Source organism: Vulpes lagopus, chromosome 21 (assembly GCF_018345385.1).
Source record: "Vulpes lagopus strain Blue_001 chromosome 21, ASM1834538v1, whole genome shotgun sequence".
Lineage (NCBI taxonomy): Eukaryota > Metazoa > Chordata > Mammalia > Carnivora > Canidae > Vulpes > Vulpes lagopus.
In genome coordinates, this window is record NC_054844.1 from 29,239,964 (window position 1) to 29,260,283 (window position 20,320).

At 38.0% G+C, this 20,320-nt stretch overlaps 1 protein-coding gene across 1 annotated transcript in view; it reads left to right on the plus strand.

The window, feature by feature from the left end:
• The window catches only part of FGD4 (FYVE, RhoGEF and PH domain containing 4), a 222,444-nt gene that overhangs the window by 18,814 nt on the left and 183,310 nt on the right, over positions 1–20,320 (plus strand). The window lies entirely within an intron of this gene.

Genomic DNA, 20,320 nt, shown 5'->3' on the forward strand with positions numbered 1-20,320 from the left:
TCAGTGGGGAATTTGCTTCTCTCTCTCTCTGCTTGCTGCTTCCCTTGCTTGTGTTCTCTCTCTCTCTCTCTTTCTGTCAAATCAAATCTTTAAAAAAAAAAAAAAAAAGTTCCTTGTTCTGTGGGCCAAACTGACATGCTGTTTTTAGCTGCGTGCACTCTCCGGCCTAGGCGGTGTGGGCATGATTCTGTCCTCCGTAGAGAGACGGAACAGCAGTCCCTGTTACACAAACTGGAAAGGTGATGAGCCTGGAGCACACGGACGTGCCAAAAGTCCTGCAGAGGGGCAACGAGGAATGGCCCAGAGAGGAAGTGGTATGATCTAGGCCCTGCCAGAGCACAGGTAGGATTTAGAGGTGGCTCAGTGAGGGGGCCGCATCCTGCCCAGAAGGGGAAAGCACAGGCCGATTATGGATTATCAGAGTAGCAGTTAGCTCAGTGCGCTGCCAGCCTTCTGCTGTGGAGATGCCCCAGGAAGGGAAGGATAAAACGGCCTTCCCGTAACCCATAATCCGTGTGAAGCCCCCAAACCCCCAGCCTTTCAAAATGAATCATATAGTGAAGGTTAAAAGAGAATGTGAAAATTTGAAAATAAGAAAAATCAGCTTTAAGACAGGTCCCCCAGCCTGACCAGATTGTCGATCCTTAAAGCCCCTTCTGTGTATTAGAGCTGTTGCTCTTCCATGAATAGTCACCCATTTCTCATCTGGGGAGTCACTGCCTGAAAAGAAAACCACCACACATTTTACTTTTTAAGTAAAGAGGATATTGGCTCAGTACTGGAAGAATTAAAGGCTTTGGTCCTTCACATTTTGTTTTTCCTTCCCTAGACTTTCATATTTTAGAATCACCTTTATATTTCTCAGTAGTTTCCTGAGGTGTGGTTGAATGACTCAAGGTTAATAAAGTTACCCTTTGACTTTCCTGGACTTGAAGTTTATTGTCTTTACCATTAAGGGTTAGATTTCTGATTTAAGGTGATTCCAGTATGCTGTATGAACCTATTGTATTGTAGTAAGTGAGATTGTCTGTGTTGTTAGCAATATGGGAAATAATCTAACACAACTAGAATTAAATGTACAACTGCAAGGCTTTGTCTTTCTAGTCCTGGGTCATCCATTAACTTCGTGACATAGGGCAAGTCGCTTAACCTTGAATGACTTGTGATGTTTTTCATCTGTTATATAGAGATGTGTAGCCCGGTTAAACACTTGTTAGGGCAAGATTTGGACACACACGCACATAAATGCTGTCCCTCCCCCCAGTATACTGTTTGATTTATTCACCTTAGAATCCCAGTATGATGCCTCACACATAGCAGGTTTTCAAATATTTGTTGGATGAAATCAAAGTAGAAGAGAAAGCTCCTTGCCTCTTGCCCCCACCCCATAATACTAGAAGAGGAAGAGATATATGTATATCGTCATCATTTGTTTTGATGTGTGTGTGTGTGTGTATAACTCAAAGCAAAACACTTAATAAGAGGGGGAGGGCATAGATACAAAACAGAACTGTGTGGCAAAAATTAAAGTGAATACCTCCGGATCTTTTTTTTTTTTTTTTTTCTCGAAACAGCTTTATTGACTTCCAGTGTTTCTCTCTCAGACTGAGCTCAGCCCAGCTGGCTTTGATAGGTCTCTGAGATGCAACGTCACAGGGCTAGCACCACCCTGGCTCCACCACTCCCCTCCCTGGCCATGGGGCTCCCCAGGCAGGGAGGAGGAGAGGCAGCTCGCTTGTGGTGTTGGAGAAAAAGAATGGGCAGCAGGGTCAGAGGCCAAAGAAGCCATACAAGCAGCAACATGCCTGGAGCACCCGTCACACACCAATCCCGACCACGCGCGTGTGCGTGTTCTTGCCCACACACACACAGACACACACAGACACACCAAATCTTTAGGTGCTGCAAATTGTAACCTTGGCCCTTTTTTTGCTTTCACCCCCTCATTCACTTTGGTTGATTCACTTATTCAGTACTCCTTTATAAGCATCTACTAGGTCTTGAGTCCTGGCTTATGCATGATGGTGCCTAAGATGAATTCAGTTTCATGCCAGTAGTAGACCATCATCCTAATAGAGAAATGAACAGAAGCAGATCTCGGTGCTATATGATGTTAGAGGTATTATGGTGAATGTATATAGAGGGTATAGTGGAAATGCAAGTAATAGAGCCATTGTCTTTGAATGGATGGAACAGAGTCATATGGGCTCATAGAAAAAGGTGTATTTGAGCTTGGCCTTGAAATGTGAATGTGTGTTGAGTAGGAGGAAAAACAAGGAAGGAAGGAATGGGTAGGGTCCTGGGGATCACTTCCTGTAAGCTGAATTCCGGGGAGAAGGATGTATGGGAGGGATGCAAGGAAAAACCAGGGAAAACCTGTAACCATAAAGTCTCTCCTGACAAGTTTTTCTAATGTATGGTCATAAATTTATGTATGTTTATGTTAAAATCTTACTTCCAATATACTGAACTTTGTATTTTTATGTAATTAATTTTTTTTTTTTTAAATTCATGAGAGACACAGAACGAGAGAGAGGCAGAGACACAGGCAAAGGGAGAAGCAGGCTCCATGCAGGGAGCCCAACATGGGACTCGATCTGGGTCTCCAGGATCATGCCCTGGGCTGAAGGCAACGCTAAACCGCTGATCCACCCAGGCTGCCCTGTAATTTAATTTTCATAATACTCCTGGAAGAGTAGGTAGTGTTGTTTCTATTTATAGACTGAGAAACTGAGGTAATCAAAATCAAATAATGTGTTTAGGGTAATTACTAAGTATGAATTCTGTGTCTTTTTAAAACTTATAACAGTATCAAATTTGCAAAAAACTTTATAGAACTTTCCTCCTCATTGATAGGGAGTCGTCTACCTAAGAGCCCATCATCCCTGAATAGTTAGCACACAGATATATCTTAAACTAAGGACATTCACCTACATATTCATAATACAACCATCAAAATCAGGATGTGAAATTGCTTACATCTAATCCTCAGGCCCCATTCAAATTTCACCAGTGGCCCCAGTAATATCCTCTGTGGCAGAAGGATCCAGTTCAGAATTGCCCCTTGCTTTTACCTGCCCCCTCTAGTTTTCTTTAGTCTGGAACAGAACCTTACTTTTTTCCTTGTCTTTCATGACCTTGACACTGCTGAAGATCGAAGGCCAGCTGTTGAGTGGAATGGCTTTCAATTTGGGTTTGTCTGAGGTGTCCTTGTGACGTGACGAGATTGATGTCTTTGACAGGCATATGGCAAGACGGATACTGCTTTTCTTCTCATTGAATCAGCAGCCCTAAGATGACTGATTTCACTCTGTCTCATTACTGATGCTGTTCACTTTGATCACCTGACAAAGCTGGTTTCTGCCAGACTACTGCAAATTTCTTTGTAATTAATTACACAGTATTTTAGGTCTAATACTTCAAGACTATGTAAACACCTCCTTTCTCATCAAACTTTAGATTTATTTGGTTACAGTAGTGTGTATGCATCATTTCCTCGTAGGTTTTTATCTGTTACGTTCCTTTCAAGTTGGCTTTTGTTCTTTTTTGACAAGTTCCCATAATTCTTTGGGCACTTCTGGTGGGCGTATGATGTTCCAAGGTCCTCTTGTTCTCTTTCCCCTCAGTACTGGAATTGGTACTGGAATCAATGATTCTCCAAGGAGACCTGATTCTCTTAATGGAGAATGGTATACAGAAACCAAGATCATTGACTATTGGGATGTCAACTACTCCCAGACCTTCTCGGCTAGGGGAATATTTGCACTTAGGTATGTGTGTGCACGCGTGCACACACACACACACACACACATTTATACATGCTCAGTCTAAAAATTATGGGCTGTTCATAATGGAGATAACTAGTTCTAATGTGACACCACAGGATTCATTCCAGTTTTCTCCCTTGCCATATTTGCAGCTTCTCTTCAGAAAGTGGGTATTCTGACCCGTTATCCTTAATGTATTTACTTATTTTGTCAGTCCTGCTTTACGTACCCAGTCTCTTGTTGCTGCTGACCCCTCTCCCTCTGCTGTTATCCTCACACCACTTGGGCTCTGATACACTATGCCATGTTGAGTCTGACATTTGGATACCCTCTTGACTGAACTTGGGTTTGACTCTATTTTTAAGTGTGGCAAGTCTGGAGGCACTAGGTTTACCTCTCCTGCATTTGAGATAAAGCTTTGTGAAGGGGTAATTGAGATCTTGCCTATATTCTCCTATCTTAAATCATATAATTTTTGGTAAGTTTTTTCATGTAATTAGGTTTCTTTTTGTGTTGTACTTTGTATGAAAGCAATGTATGTATTTACATCTGGATGTTGTGATTCTTGTGTAATGCTTACATAACATTATTATTGGACAGCTTGTGGCATATAATACATAAATGTTGTACCTAAAATATATACAAGTAGTGAAGCCATGTGTTTGTATAGTAACATAAAATGCAAAGATGTTAGAACCAGTTTCATCTACAATCTTCATTATCATGGATTGCAATATAAATTAGAATATTGCACAAATTTGTGATCCTCTTTTTTTAAAGATTTATTTATCCTAGAGAATGTATGAGTGGAGGAAGGGCAGAGAGAGAGGGAGGAGATAATCTCAAGTAGAGTCCCCTTTGAGCATGGAGCCCGACTCTGGGCTTGATCCCATGACCCTGAGATCATGACCTCAGCTGAAATCAGGTGATACTTGACCAACTGAGTCACCCAGGTGCCCTGTGATCCTCTAATTTTAAAATTGTAGCAAAGACATTATTTTTTTTAAGATTTTATTTATTCATGAGACACAGAGAGAGAAAGAGAGAGGCAGGGACATAGGCAGAGGGAGATGCAGGTTCCCCACAGGGAGCCTGATGCGGGACTCAATCCCAGGACTCCAGGATCATGCCCTGAGCCAAAGGCAGATGCCCAACCGCTGAGCCACCCAGACATCCCACAAAGACATTATCATTGGTGTCATTAGTTTCTTTTGAATTATATTTGTGTTATTCCTTAGATTTTTTTTTCTTTTAAACATGCATTTGGAGGAAATTAATAATTAAAGTCATGCCTATGTTTTAAAGATAAGAACAACAAGGTTTCTTACATTCCTGAACTGCATGCCTTTGGAAATCCTTCACAAACAAGTTAATTTGTTGGAAAATAGACTTCCTGGATGTTCCTGTCTTGTGTGCACTTAAGTGTTTTGTAGGAAGCTGTGTAAATGTGGGTACTCTGAAAGTTGACTGATCACCTGATTAAAGAGCATGCTGACATTGAAGTTCTTTTAAATTCTTGCTCCTTAACATTTTCCATTCTTAAGTCTATCCTGAAATAGCACTTCTGAGAAGACTTCCTTTCTCATTATTCTTCAGTGATTTGGGGAACAATTTTATAGGAAAAGGTTTTGTATCTATGCTCACGGTGCATGATAATTGCTTGAGGAGTTTGGAGTGTCAGCATGTAACAGACTCTATTCAGATCTCATCTTTGTTTCTTGGTGAATCTAGAGATCACTGTTCATCCAAAAACAAGTTTACAAATTCATCTAACAATGGCATATTGGTAAAAAGAAAGAAAAAAGTGAGAAGCTGTAGATGTTATAAATATAAATGTAGGTATATCAGTTTGTGAGGTATAGTTATACCACAAAGTAATCAGCTGGATTGTTTGGATTTACTACTTTCGGAAGTTGGATCCTGAAGCAAAAGGTAGAGAACTTCAAGGATCATATTGTGGGTGAACCATTTGAGTATTCTCCTTGCTCTGAATTCCAACCTATTATTGCCCTTATGGAACTATGTGACCCTTAAGAGCTGAAAGTGTATTAACACCTTGTGCACTAAATGAACAATGTAACTTTTTTTTTTTTTAAGATTTATTTATTTATTCAGAGAGAGAGAGAGAGAGAGAGAGAGGCAGAGACACAGGCAGAGGGAGAAGCAGGCTCCATGCAGGGAGCCCAACGTGGGACTCGATCCCAGGTCTCCGGGATCACACCCCGGGCTGCAGGTGGCACTAAACCACTGTGCCACCAGGCTGCCCAATGTAACTTTTTATTATGGAAAATCTCTACTTCACATAAGTTAGAACTGGAGGTCATACTCTTCAATCACCCAGCTTTGTCATTTAACATATGGCCAAGTGATTTTGAATTATAAAGTTTTCTTAAACCCTTTTACTTTTAATGAAATAGGATTTACAGCTTTTAGCCTGCTATGTTCTCAGAATTAAAAGAATTTCTATTTAAAGCAATCGTGTGTATATAAACTTTGTAACAGGTCAAATGAGAAATTTCCCTTGGATTCCAGTTTAATTGCTTTAGGTACAATTTATTCCATTTCTCCCTTTATTTTATAAAATTATTAAGATTTCTTTCTGGAAAAAACTTTCCCCTAGGCCTAACCAATAGTAAGTAAAACAAAAAACCTTATTGCACTGGGGATTAATTGTTAGTTACCGTAATTAATCAAAGGAGTTCAGGAAGATACTTTGTGTAGCAAGATTTTTTCCCCTACCTGATTTTGTGATACTCTTCTTTACTTCCCTGTTTAGTACATCTACAGATATTTTTTTCCATTTTCAAAAACTATTTTCAAAATACACACAAATTTTTTTGTCTTCACCATTTTTAAGTGTACAGTTCAGTGGTATTAAATACAGTCACGTGCAACCATCTCCACCATCCATCCCCATAACTCTTCATCTTTTTTTTTAAGATTTTATTTATTTATTCATGAGAGAGAGAGAGAGAGAAAGAGAGAGAGAGAGAGGCAGAGACACAGGCAGAGGGAGAAGCAGGCTCCATGCAGGGAGCCCGATGTGGGACTAGATCCCAGATCTCCAGGATCAGGCCCTTGGCTGAAGGTGGTGCCAAACCGCTGAGCCACCTGGGCTGCCCCTCTTCATCTTTTATAAAATTGAAACTCTATACTCATTAAACACCAGCTCCCATTCTCTGCCCCCACTCTCCCATCACCACTATACTTTGTCTCTATGGTTTTGAATACTCTAAGTACTTCATATAAATGGAATCATATATGGGTTATTTCACTTAGCATAATGTTCTCAAGTTTCATCCACATTGTATCATATGGTAGAATTTATTTTCTAATGCAGAGTAATATTCCATTGTATGTATACACCACATACTGCTTACTGATTCATCTTTCAGTGGATGCTTGGCTTGCTTCCATGTTAAAGCTACTAGGAATAATGCTGCTATGAAAATCAGCATCCAAGTATCTCTTTGTGACTCTGCTTTAAATTCTTTGGGTGTATACCCGGGAGTGGAATTGCTGGTTCATAGGGTAGTTCTATTTTTAACTTTATTTTTTATTTTTAAAGATTTTATTTATTTATTCATAGACACAGAGAGAGAGGCAGAGACACAGGCAGAGGGAGAAGCAGGCTCCATGCAGGAAGCCCAATGTGGGACTCGATTCCAGGTCTCCAGGATCACACCCCAGGCTGCAGGCGGTGCCAAACCGCTGCACCACCAGGGCTGCCCTAACTTTTTTTTTTTTTTTTTAAAAAGAAACTGCTATGCTCTTTTCTGTGTTTCACATTGCTACATTTTCTACATTTCACACTCCAAAAGTACACGAGGATTCCAGTTTCTTTAGACCTTCACTGACACTTGTTTTCTGTTTTGTTTTGTTTGGATAGTAGCAATCCAAATGGATGTGAGGTGTAGTATCTTATTGTATTTCTGATTTGCATTTCCTTAATGATTAGTGATGTTGATCATCTTTTCATATGCTTATTGGCCATTTGTATATCTTTTTTTGAGAAAGTCTATTGAAGCCCTTTGCCAATTATTGAATTAGGTTGGGTTTTTTTGTTGAGTTTTGGGAATTCTGTATATATTCTAGATATTAATTCCTTATCAGATTTGTAAATATTTTCTCCCATTATGTGGGTTGCCTTTTTACACTCTTTTGATAGTGTCCTTTATGCACAAAAATATTTGCATGAAGTCAAATTTGTCCATTTTTTTCTGTTACTTGCCCCTTTGCTTTGCTGTAAAGAAATTGTTGTGAAATTCAATGTTGTGAACTTTTTGTCCCGTGTTTTCTTCTAAGACTTTTATTGTTTTAGGTCTCAAACTTAAGTTCTTGACCTATTTGGATTTTTGCATGTGGTGTTAGGTAAAGGTCCAAAGTAATTATTTTGCATGTAAATACTTAGTTTTCCCAGCACATTTTGTTGAAAAGACCATTTTTTTCCCCATTAACGGGTCTCAAGATCCTTGTCAAACATCATTTAACCATATATGTGAGGGTTTATTTTTTTAGTTCTCTGTTCAATTACATTGGTCTAATCTTTATGACAGTACTACACTACTTTGATTATTGTAGCTTTGTAGTAAATTTCAAAATTAGGAAGTGGAAGTTATCCAGTTTTTTGTTCTTCAAAATTATAGCAGCTCTTCAGAATTCTTTGAGATTCCATATAAATTTTAGGATGGGTTTTTCTAATTCTGCAAAAAATGTCATTGGGATTTTGATAAAGTTTTGCATTGAGTCTATAGATTGATTTGGATAGTACTGACATTTTAACAATACGTTTTTTAAAGATCTTATTTACTTGAGAGAGAGAATGAGCAGGGGAGGAGCAGAAGCAGACTCCTTACTGAGCACAAAGTCTGATGTGGGGCCTGATCCTACCCCAAGATCATGAGCTGAGCCCAAACCAAGAGTGCTCAACTGACTGAGCCACCCAGGTGCTCCCCGTTTGTCTTTTAAAATTTCTTTAAGCAATGTTTTATAGTTTTCATTGTACAAGTATTGCTAAGTATTCTATTTGATGCTGTTGCAAATGTGTTTTCAGAATTTTCTTTTCAGTTCATTGTTTACAGAAATGCGACTGAGTTTTGTGTTGTTGATTTTGATGAATTTGTTTTTCAGTTATAGCAAGTGTGTGTGTGTGTGTGTAGGGGGGTGTCTTTAGGATTTTCTAAATGGCCAATAGGATCATCATCTGCAAACCTAATTTTACTTCTAACCTCAATTTAGATGCCTTTTATTTTTTTTCGTGCCTAATGGCTCTGGCTAGCACTTCCAATACTGTGTTGAATAGAAGTGGTGAAAGCAGGCATCTTTGCCTTGTTCCTAATCATAGAGGAAATGCTTTTAGTCTTTCTTAAATGAGTATGATGTTTTATTATGGCTTTTTAATATATGGCTTTCATTATGTTGAAGCTGTTTCTATTTTTAGTTCATTAAGAATCATCACGAAAATGTATTGAATTTTATCAAATGCTTTTTCTGCATTAGTTGAAATGATTATATGCTTTTTTTCACCCTTACATTCTGTTGATGACGTTTTTCATGTTTTGGAACATCCTTGAATTCTAGGAATAAATTTGACATGGTCATGATAGAATTATTATATTGCTGATCTGTTTGCTAGTATTTTGTTAAGAATTCTCTGTCAGTGTTCATAAGGGTATTGGCATGTAGTTTTCTCTTTTTGTAATGTCTCTGGTTTTGGTATTAGAGTAATGCTGATCTCCTAAAGTGAGTTAGGAATTATTCCATCTTTGATTTTTTTTTTTTTTAAGTTTGAGAAGGGGGCAGCCTGGGTGGCTCAGCGGTTTAGCACCTGCCTTCGGCCCAGGGCATGATCCTGGAGACCCAGGATCGAGTCCCACATCAGGCTCCCTTCATGGAGCCTGCTTCTCCCTCTGCCTGTGTGTCTCTGCCTTTTTCTCTCTCTTGATGTCTCTCATGAATAAATAAATAAAATCTTAAAAAAAAAAATAAAGTTTGAGAAGGATTGGTAGTATTTCTTTAAATGTTTGGTAGAATTCTCCAGTGAAGCCATCTTTTCTTTGTTAGGAGATTTTTGATTAATGATTGAATCTCCTTAGTAGTTATAGGCTTAGTCAGATTTTGTTTCTTTGTGATTTAGTTTTGGTAGGTTTTGTGTTTCTAGCCTTTTGTGCCTTTCATCTAGGCTATCCAGTTTGTTGGTGTAGAATCATTCATAGTACTCTGATTCTTATGTTTGTAGTATTGATACTAATGTCCCTACTTTAATTTCTGATTTTAGTACTTCAAGTGTTCTTTTCTTCTTAGTTCATCTAGCTAAAGGTTTGTCAATTTTATCCATTTTTGAAGAACCAGCTTTTGGTTTCACTGATTTTTCTCTATTTTCTAGTCTCGAATTTAGCTCTGTTCTATATTATATTTCCTGCTTTCAGTTCATTTTGTTCTTCTAGCTGATTATGTTGTAAAGTTAGGTTGTTGATTTGAGATCATTCTTGTTTTTTATTTTATTTTGTATTTTTTTTAAAGGTTTTATTTATTTATTCATAGAGACAGAGAGAGAGACAGAGACACAGGCAGAGGGAGAAGCAGGCATCATACAGAGAGCCCGACGTGGGACTCGATCCAGAGTCTCCAGGATCATGCCCTGGGCTGCAGGCAGCGCTAAACCGCTGCGCCACCGGGGCTGCCCTCATTCTTGTTTTTTAATGTAAGCAGTTACAGCTATAGATTTCTACCTTAGCATTGCTTTTACTGCATTCCCATAAATTTTAGAGTTTTACTTTCATTTTCATTTTAATTTTTAAGTATTTTCTGATTTTATGATTTCTTCTGTGATTCTTTAAAAGTGTGTATAATTTACACAATTTCATGAATTTTCTGATTTTCCTTGTGTTTCTAACCTCATCCCATTGTGGTCAGAGAATATACTTTGATATTTACAAATCTTTTGAGACTGTTCTAACATATGGTCTATCCTAGAAAATGTCCATTGTGCAGTTGAAGAATGTGTATTCTATTGTCAGAGAGAGTGTTCTGTATATGCCTAAGTCTAGTTAGTTTATTGTGTTAAGTCCTTGATTTCCTTACATCCGACTGGTGGTTCCAACGTTTTTTTGTTTTTGTTTTTGTTTTTTTTAAGATTTTATTGTTTTGACACAGAGAGAGCACGGTACCGAGAGGGCAGGGGAAATGGCAGGCAGAGGGAGTGGCAGGCACAGACTCCCTGCTGAGCAGGGAGCCTAACGCAGTACTGGACCCCAGGACCCCAGGACTCTAGCCAAAGGCAGACACTCAACCAACTGAGCCACCCAGGTACCCTGGTGGCTCCAACTTTTATTGTAGAACATTTTGTTTCTTCCTTCAAGTCTATCAGCAGTTGTTCCATATATTTTGATGGTCTATCCTTAGGTACATAAATGTTTATAATTGTTATCCATATTTTGTGATATTGGTATAGTCACCTCTACTTATTTTTGGTTACTATTTGCATGGAATAGATCATGAAGTTTGGAGGATGGGGTCATTTTTGCCCACCATGATTCCTATAAGCTGTATGTAAACTACTGCCTGTCACATGGCTGGGCTTGGGGAATAGGTTGCTGTTGCTGTACTAAGAGCTGAAGTTAACCAAAATTGACTGCACTTGACCACCCAAGTCTTCCCTGGAAGTTGCAAGCCTTCAACAGACTCCAGAGTTCCAAAATAGTTAACATCAGAGAAATTCTGCAGAATTGTTGTCTAGGTGGGAAGACAAGATTCCTGGTGCTTCCTACTCTGCCATCATCCCAGATCCTCTCCACAGAGAACCTTTTGAAGAGCACAAGATCTTACCATTGGAGCATAAATGGAATACAGCCATACAAGTGGTCAATTCTGTTTGACTTGGTTTATAATTTGCTTCTCCTTTTCCCTTTTGGATCAGTTCATTTGTGAGTCTAATATTTCAGCTCATATCGCCTTTTGGCCATTTGGCTGTTAGATTTGGAATGTAGCAGAAGACTTCATTAAAATGAAGATATCAAAATGGTGTTTGAGCTTAATTTTGAAAGATTGGTAAAATTTAGTTTGGGGAAGGTGGGATAGGAGTTGGGAAGGATATGTTTCTAAATCTCTGGAAAGTACAGAACTATATTCAATTGTGATAAAAATAGATGCCTTTTTATGTAATAAGTACTCTGTTATATCTTATAAAATATTGTTTATAACAACCTTAAGGGGTAGATATTATTATCCCCATTTTTGGTATAATACTAGTCTTTCTGAGACTCCCATGCTTACTGTATTGGCATCTCTTCCTGTTTAGCATTAGTCCTGGATAAATGTTCTAGTTTGGCTGATAAGTTCTATGCTTATCCTATACAGAAGTAAAATGGTATTCAGACTGATTAATCAACTTGCCCAACCTACTTGGAAAGAGCCTGATTTGGGCTCATTATTTCAAATGATAACAAATGGTATCTTCAGAAACTGTTCTTTTTCCCATGATAGTAGTACACTTTATTTTTTATATATTTGCGTATATGTTTATCATCTCCTTTGTTCTCTAAACAATAAGATCCAGGAGGGCAGGATTACATCTATCGTATTGACTACTGCATACCCAGTACTTAGGATAATATCTGCTATATAATGTTTGTTGAACAAATGAATTACTTTAAAAATTTTTTTAAGATTTTACTTTTAAGTAATCTTTGTACCCAGTGTGGGGCTCAAATTTATAACCCTAAGATAATTGCATGCTCTACTGACTGAGCCAGCCAGGCTCCCCTCAATTATGTTTATGGTAGGAGTTTTGGACTTGAATTCTAAAAACATTTTTATAAAAGATTTTATTTATTTATTCATGAGAATACACAGAGGAGAGAGATAAAGAGAGAGAGAGGGAGAGAGAGATGCAGAGACACAGGCAGAGGGAGAAGCAGGCTCCATGCAGGGAGCCTGACATGGGACTTGATCCCAGGTCTCCAGGATCACACCCTGGGAAGGTGGCGCTAAACTGCTGGGCCACCGGGGCTACCCTCTTCATAACAGACTATTGCCACTAGGGAAGGAGTAGACTTGATTACTCTGGGTGTGTGTCTTTAATAAAAAGAACCTACTAAAGGTGAAATATGAAAGGACTAAAAAATTTTATTTTTTCAGTCTATCAGCCAGTTGCTGACTTAGCATTGACAACCATTGAGGAGAAATAGACACACTGGTAATGAGAAGTGAAAGATTAGCTCTCCCATGTTCCAAGAACAGAACTATGTAGTATGTATATTCTTTTCTCTTTAACATAATCACAATGTGAATGAATCATGTGGGAGTGACTTGAGGGAATGAGTGAGTATATGTACTCTGCGCAGGTGTCTTTGCATTTTACCTTATTAAAGCATTAGTGTCACATACTTTGAAATGCAAAATGCCCAAAAAACAGAGAGTGGAAAAGAGCAGTCTTTTCCACTTTGTTCCTTGAGAGAAGTACTTTTTCTTTTAATTGTCAAGTTAGTCTATATACTCAAAGACTTTTTTTTCATAGTAAAGAATTTCATAGCAACTTTTTGTTATTGGTTAAAAAAATATTTTTTAATGTGTTTAGTTGCATAGAGGCAACCCAAAGTAGGCACATGTGCCTATTTTCACTTTGAAGTTCATTATTAAATTTAATCCAGGGTATCACAGAAAATGCTGAGTCAGCATAATCCTTAGGGGTTTTTTTTCTAGTTAGTTTTGTTAAATCATCAGGAATTGTTAAATCACTCAGTTGTTTCATGATAAAAAAGCATATTCCGAGCTTAATACCTAGAAACAACCTGACCTTTATTTTCAAAATTTTTTGATTTTTTAAAGATTTTATTTATTCACAAGAGACACAGAGAGAGAGAGAAAGAGGCAGAACTAGGCAGAGAGAGAAGCAGGCTCGCTCCATGCAGGGAGCCCGATGTGGGACCTGATCCTGGGATTCCAGGATCACGCCCTGGGCCGAAGGCAGACACTCAATTGCTAAGCCACCCAGGCATCCTCAAACTGACCTTTATATTATCTAAATGAATGTATCTGAGCAATAACATTCAGTATTTCAGAAAATCTTATCAGCAAATTGCTAAAACTACTACACTAATCATGAGTATAGAGTACTGTTAGGTCAAGTAACATGAGTCCTAAATGTAATCTTGGATATGGAATTTCCTGTCAAAGGCAGCTTTGTGGATGAAATTAGGAAATCACAAAATCATAATATAAAATTCCAGATTTTGTTTATATTCCCCTTTGGATTGATGTTTCAAATCTTAGTGTCTCCTCTGACCTCTAGATGTATTTATTCCTGCGTGCTTGTCTTCTTTCAGGACTTTATAATACCTAGCTAGCTTATTGATATGCATAATGATTTGTAGAAACTGAATCTGTTCTCTGCTCATGCTTTTATTGTAAAATTTTAACATACATTGTGTTTGAGTGCAGTTAGCAATATTAGAGGTTTCTGTGTTAATTTGGATTCCATTAATTTGAAATCTACAGTGAGTTAGTGTATCTCAAGTCAGGAGGACAGAGTTGGCAGCTTTTTGGTCATCTAAGATACTGACATTCAACAGATAAATCCTAAGAAGAAAATAAAAAGCCAAGATATTCAGAGAATAGTGTACTTTCCTTAGCAAGTAATAATAATTTGAAATTAAATGTCTGCATTGAATTTCTTCTTTACCATTTTTATTTTTAAAAGAAAATGTAGGGAGTCAAAACCGTAACAATTTATTGGACATTGTAGTCTACATAAATGTGAAGGGGGAACTTTTCAGGTACTTAACATTTCTTAATGCTATTTTTATCAGTTTAGTAGATGATGAAATAAGGCAATTATTGGTTATTTCATTTACAGTTTGAATAAGATATTTTTAAAACTAGGCTTTGAAATTTCTATTTTGACAAGATTTCTTAGCTCTTCAATGCACCCTATACTTTTTTAAAAATTGAAATGTAAGGACGCTTGGGTGGCTCCGAGGTTGGGTATCTACCTTTGGCTTAGGGCATGATCCTGCAGTCCTGGTATCGAATCCCATATTGGGCTCCCTGCATGGAGCCTGCTTCTCCTCCTTCTGCCTGTGTCTCTGCCTCTCTTTCTGTGTGTCTCATGAATAAATAAATAAAGTCTTTTTAAAAAATTGAAATGTAGTTGGTACACAATATTAAATCCATTTCAGGTGTATAACCTAGTGATTCAACAAGTCTATACATCTTGCTGTACTTGCCACAAGTGTAGTTACCATCTGTCTCCATATGATGCTAGTACCATATCACTGACTATATTCCCTGTGCTGTACTTTCCATCCATGTGACTTCTTCATTCCATAGCTAGAAACCTATACCTCCCATTTCCCTTCACCCATTTTGCCCCTTCCCCACCCCGCTATATTTACTACATAGTCTTAGTTTCTGAGGTTTGATTCATTTCAGGACCCTATATTATGTGATCATCTGTCACATCCCAGATTTACCTGTGAACTACTGTTTTAGTGTCTGTCTTCTCTATAGAATTCTAAGCTGCACAAAGAAGAAGTCAAACTCTCCCTCTTCGCAGATGACATGATACTCTACATAGAAAACCCAAAAGACTCCACCCCAAGATTGCTAGAACTCATACAGCAATTTGGCAGTGTGGCAGGATACAAAATCAATGCCCAGAAGTCAGTGGTATTTCTATACACTAACAATGAGACTGAAGAAAGAGAAATTAAGGAGTCAATCCCATTTATAGTTGCACCCGAAAGCGTAAGATACCTAGGAATAAACCTAACCAAAGAGGCAAAGGATCTATACCCTAAAAACTATAGAACACTTCTGAAAGAAATTGAGGAAGACACAGAGATGGAAAAATATTCCATGCTCATGGATTGGAAGAATTAATATTGTGAAAATGTCAATGTTACCCAGGGCAATTTACATGTTTAATGCAATCCCTATCAAAATACCATGGACCTTCTTCAGAGAGTTAGAACAAATTATTTTAAGATTTGTGTGGAATCAGAAAAGACCCCAAATAGGCAGGAGAATATTAAAAAAGAAAACCATATCTGGGGGCATCACAATGCCAGATTTCAGGTTGTACTACAAAACTGTGGTCATCAAGACAGTGTGGTACTGGCACAAAAACAGACACATAGATCCATGGAACAGAATAGGGAATCCAGAAGTGGACCCTCAACTTTATGGTCAACTAGTATTCGACAAAGGAAGAAAGACTATCCACTGGAAAAAAGTCTCTTCAATAAATGGTGCTGGGAAAATTGGACATCCACATGCAGAAGAATGAAACTGGACCACTCTCTTGCACCAGACACAAAGATAAACTCAAAATGGATGAAAGCTCTAAATGTGAGACAAGATTCCATCAAAATCCTAGAGGAGAACACAGGCAATACCCTTTTTGAACTTGGCCACAGTAACTTCTTGCAAGATACATCCATGAAGGCAAGAGAAACAAAAGCAAAAATGAACTATTGGGATTTGGGCAGCCCTTGTGGCGCAGCGGTTTGGCGCTGCCTGCAACCTGGGGTGTGATCCTGGAGAACCGGGATCAAGTCCCACATTGGGCTCCCTGCATGGAGCCTGCTTCTCCCTTTGCCTGTGTCTCTGCCTCTCTTTCTCTGTGTCTATGAATAAATAAGTAAAATCTTAAAAAAATAAAATAAAACCTGTTAAAAAAAAAAGAACTATTGGGACTTCATCAAGATAAGAACCTTCTGCACAGCAAAGGATACAGTCAACAAAACTAAAAGACAACCTACAGAATGGGAGAAGATATTTGCAAATGACATATTAGATAAAGGGCTAGTATCCAAGATCTATAAAGAACTTATTAAACTCAACAGCAAAGAAACAAACAATCCAATCATGAAATGGGCAAAAGACATGAAGAGAAATCTCACAGAGGAAGACATAGACATGGCCAACAAGCACAGGAGAAAATGCTCCGCATCACTTGCCATCAGGGAAATACAAATCAAAACCACAATGAGATACCCCCTCACACCAGTGAGAATGGGGAAAATTAACAAGGTAGGAAACCACAAATGTTGGAGAGGATGTGGAGAAAGGGGAACCCTCTTGCACTGTTGGTGGGAATGTGAACTGGTGCAGCCACTCTGGAAAACTGTGTGGAGGTTCCTCCAAGAGTTAAAAATAGAGCTACCCTATGACCCAGCAATTGCACTGTTGGGGATTTACCCCAAAGATACAGATGCAATGAAACGCCGGGACACCTGCACCCCGATGTTTCTAGCAGCAATGTCCACAATAGCCAAACTGTGGAAGGAGCCTCGGTGTCCATCGAAAGATGAATGGATAAAGAAGATGTGGTTTATGTATACAATGGAATATTCCTCAGCCATTAGAAACGACAAATACCAACCATTTGCTTCAACGTGGATGGAACTGGAGGGCATTATGCTGAGTGAAGTAAGTCAATCGGAGAAAGACAAACATTGTATGGTCTCATTCATTTGGGAAATATAAAGGATAGTGAAAGGGAATAAAGGGGAAAGGAGAAAAAATGAGTGAGAAATATCAGAAAGGGAGACAGAACATGAGAGACTCCTAACACTGGGAAACAAACTAGGGGTGGTGGAAGGGGAGGTGGGTGGGGAGTGGGATGACTGGGTGACGGGCTGAGGAGGGCACTTGATGGGATGAGCACTGGGTGTTATTCTATATGTTGGCAAACTGAACACCAATAAAAAATAAATTTATAAAAAAATAAGCTGCAGAACGATAGAAACCACTTTTTCTTCACTTGTATATCCTGATTATCTGGAATATATTAGCTACTTAATATTTGTTTAAAAAACAGTAAATGTCAAATATGACTGGCATGATTTGATAGAATTCATGTGCTCTTGAGTATTCTTTATTATAGAATTCATGCAGTATAGATAGTTTTGGGGATATCTGCCAATCTCTGAATTGTTTCTTCTCTCCCTCTCTGAATGGATAGATTTGAACTTCTGCTTCTGCCTAAGATGGGATAACTGAATTTACTCTCCCATCTAAAACAAAGCAAAAATAACCAACCAACAAACAAAACAGAAGACATGGCATAAGGTAACAGCAGTGAGCCTGAGAAATGTTATCCCCAGAAGGTGGGAAATAGATGGGGCAAGCCCTAAGATCTCCCAAGTTTTATTTTTTTAAAACTGTTTTTTTTTTTTTAACATAATCACAATGTGAATGAATCATGTGGGAGTGACTTGAGGAATGAGTGAGTATATGTACTCTGCGCAGGTGTCTTTGCATTTTACCTTATTAAAGCATTAGTGTCACATACTTTGAAATGCAAAATGCCCAAAAAACAGAGAGTGGAAAAAGAGCAGTCTTTTCCACTTTAGTTCCTTGAGAGAAGTACTTTTTCTTTTAATTGTCAAGTTAGTCTATATACTCAAAGACTTTTTTTTCATAGTAAAGAATTTCATAGCAACTTTTTGTTATTGGTTAAAAAAATATTTTTTAATGTGTTTAGTTGCATAGAGGCAACCCAAAGTAGGCACATGTGCCTATTTTCACTTTGAAGTTCCATTATTAATATTTTAATCAGCGGGATCACAGGAAAATGCTGAGTCAGCATAATCCTTAGGGGTTTTTTTTTCTAGTTAGTTTTGTTAAATCATCAGGAATTGTTAAATCACTCAGTTGTTTCATGATAAAAAAGCATATTCCGAGCTTAATACCTAGAAACAACCTGACCTTTATTTTCAAAATTTTTTGATTTTTTAAAGATTTTATTTATTCACAAGAGACACAGAGAGAGAGAGAAAGAGGCCGACATCTATGGGCAGAGTGATAGTAAGCAGGCTCGCTCATGCATGGAGCGTGTGGGACCTGATCCTGGGATTCCAGGATCACGCCCTGGGCCGAAGGCAGACACTCAATTGCTAAGCCACCCAGGCATCCTCAAACTGACCTTATATTATCTAAATGAATGTATCTGAGCAATAACATTCAGTATTTCAGAAAATCTTATCAGCAAATTGCTAAAACTACTACACTAATCATGATTATAGAGTACTGTTAGGTCAAGTAACATGAGTCCTAAATGTAATCTTGGATATGGAATTTCCTGTCAAAGGCAGCTTTGTGGATGAAATTAGGAAATCAAAAATCATAATATAAAATTCCAGATTTTGTTTATATTCCCCTTTGGATTGATGTTTCAAATCTTAGTGTCTACCGCTGACCTCTAGATGTATTTATTCTGCGTGCCTTGTCTTCTTTCAGGCACTATTTTAATACTGCTACTTATGTTATGCTATGATTTGTTGAAAACGATTCTGTTTCTTGCTCTTGCTTTTATTGTAAAATTTTTAACATACATTGTGTTTTGAGTGCAGTTAGCAATATTAGAGGTTTCTGTGTTAATTTGGATTCCATTAATTTGAAATCTACAGTGAGTTAGTGTATCTCAAGTCTGCGAAGGGACAGAGTTTGCGCAGGCTTTTTGGGGTATTAAGGATACTGCATTTCAAACAGATTAAACATTAGAAGCAAAAATTAAAAAGCCATGATATTCAGTGTATAAGTGTACTTTCACTTAGCAAGTAATATAAATTTGTAAAATTAAATGTTCTGCAATGAATTTCTTCTTTACCATTTTAATTTTTAAAAGAAAATGTAGGGAGTCAAAACCGTAACAATTTATTGGACATTGTAGTCTACATAAATGTGAAGGGGGAACTTTTTCAGGTACTTAACATTTCTTAATGCTATTTTTATCCGTTTTGTAGATGATGAAATAAGGCAATTATTGGTTATTTCATTTACAGTTTGAATAAGATATTATTTAAAACTAGGCTTTGAAATTTCTATTTTGACAAGATTTCTTAGCTCTTCAATGCACCCTATACTTTTTTAAAAATTGAAATGTAAGGACGCTTGGTGGCTCCGAGGTTGGGTATCTACCTTTGGCTTAGGGCATGATCCTGCAGTCCTGGTATCGAATCCCATATTGGGCTCCCTGCATGGAGCCTGCTTCTCCCTCTGCCTGTGTCTTGCCTCTCTTTCTGTGTGTCTCATGAATAAATAAATAAAGTCTTTTTAAAAATTGAAATGTAGTTGGTACACAATATTAAATCCATTTCAGGTGTATAACCTAGTGATTCAACAAGTCTATACATCTTGCTGTACTTGCCACAAGTGTAGTTACCATCTGTCTCCATATGATGCTAGTACCATATCACTGACTATATTCCCTGTGCTGTACTTTCCATCCATGTGACTTCTTCATTCCATAGCTAGAACCTATACCTCCCATTTCCCTTCACCCATTTTGCCCCTTCCCCACCCCGCTATATTTACTACATAGTCTTAGTCTTCTGAGGTTTGATTCATTTCAGGACCCTATATTATGTGATCATCTGTCACATCCCAGATTTACCTGTGAACTATGTTTTAGTGTCTTGTTTCCTTATTAGAATTCTAAGTGCACCAAAGAAGAAGTCAAACTCTCCCTACTTCGTCAGATGATCATTGACTGTAGTCCAGGATAAAGAAAAGCCAAACTAAGGAGAAATGCGAGTCGTACATCCTCC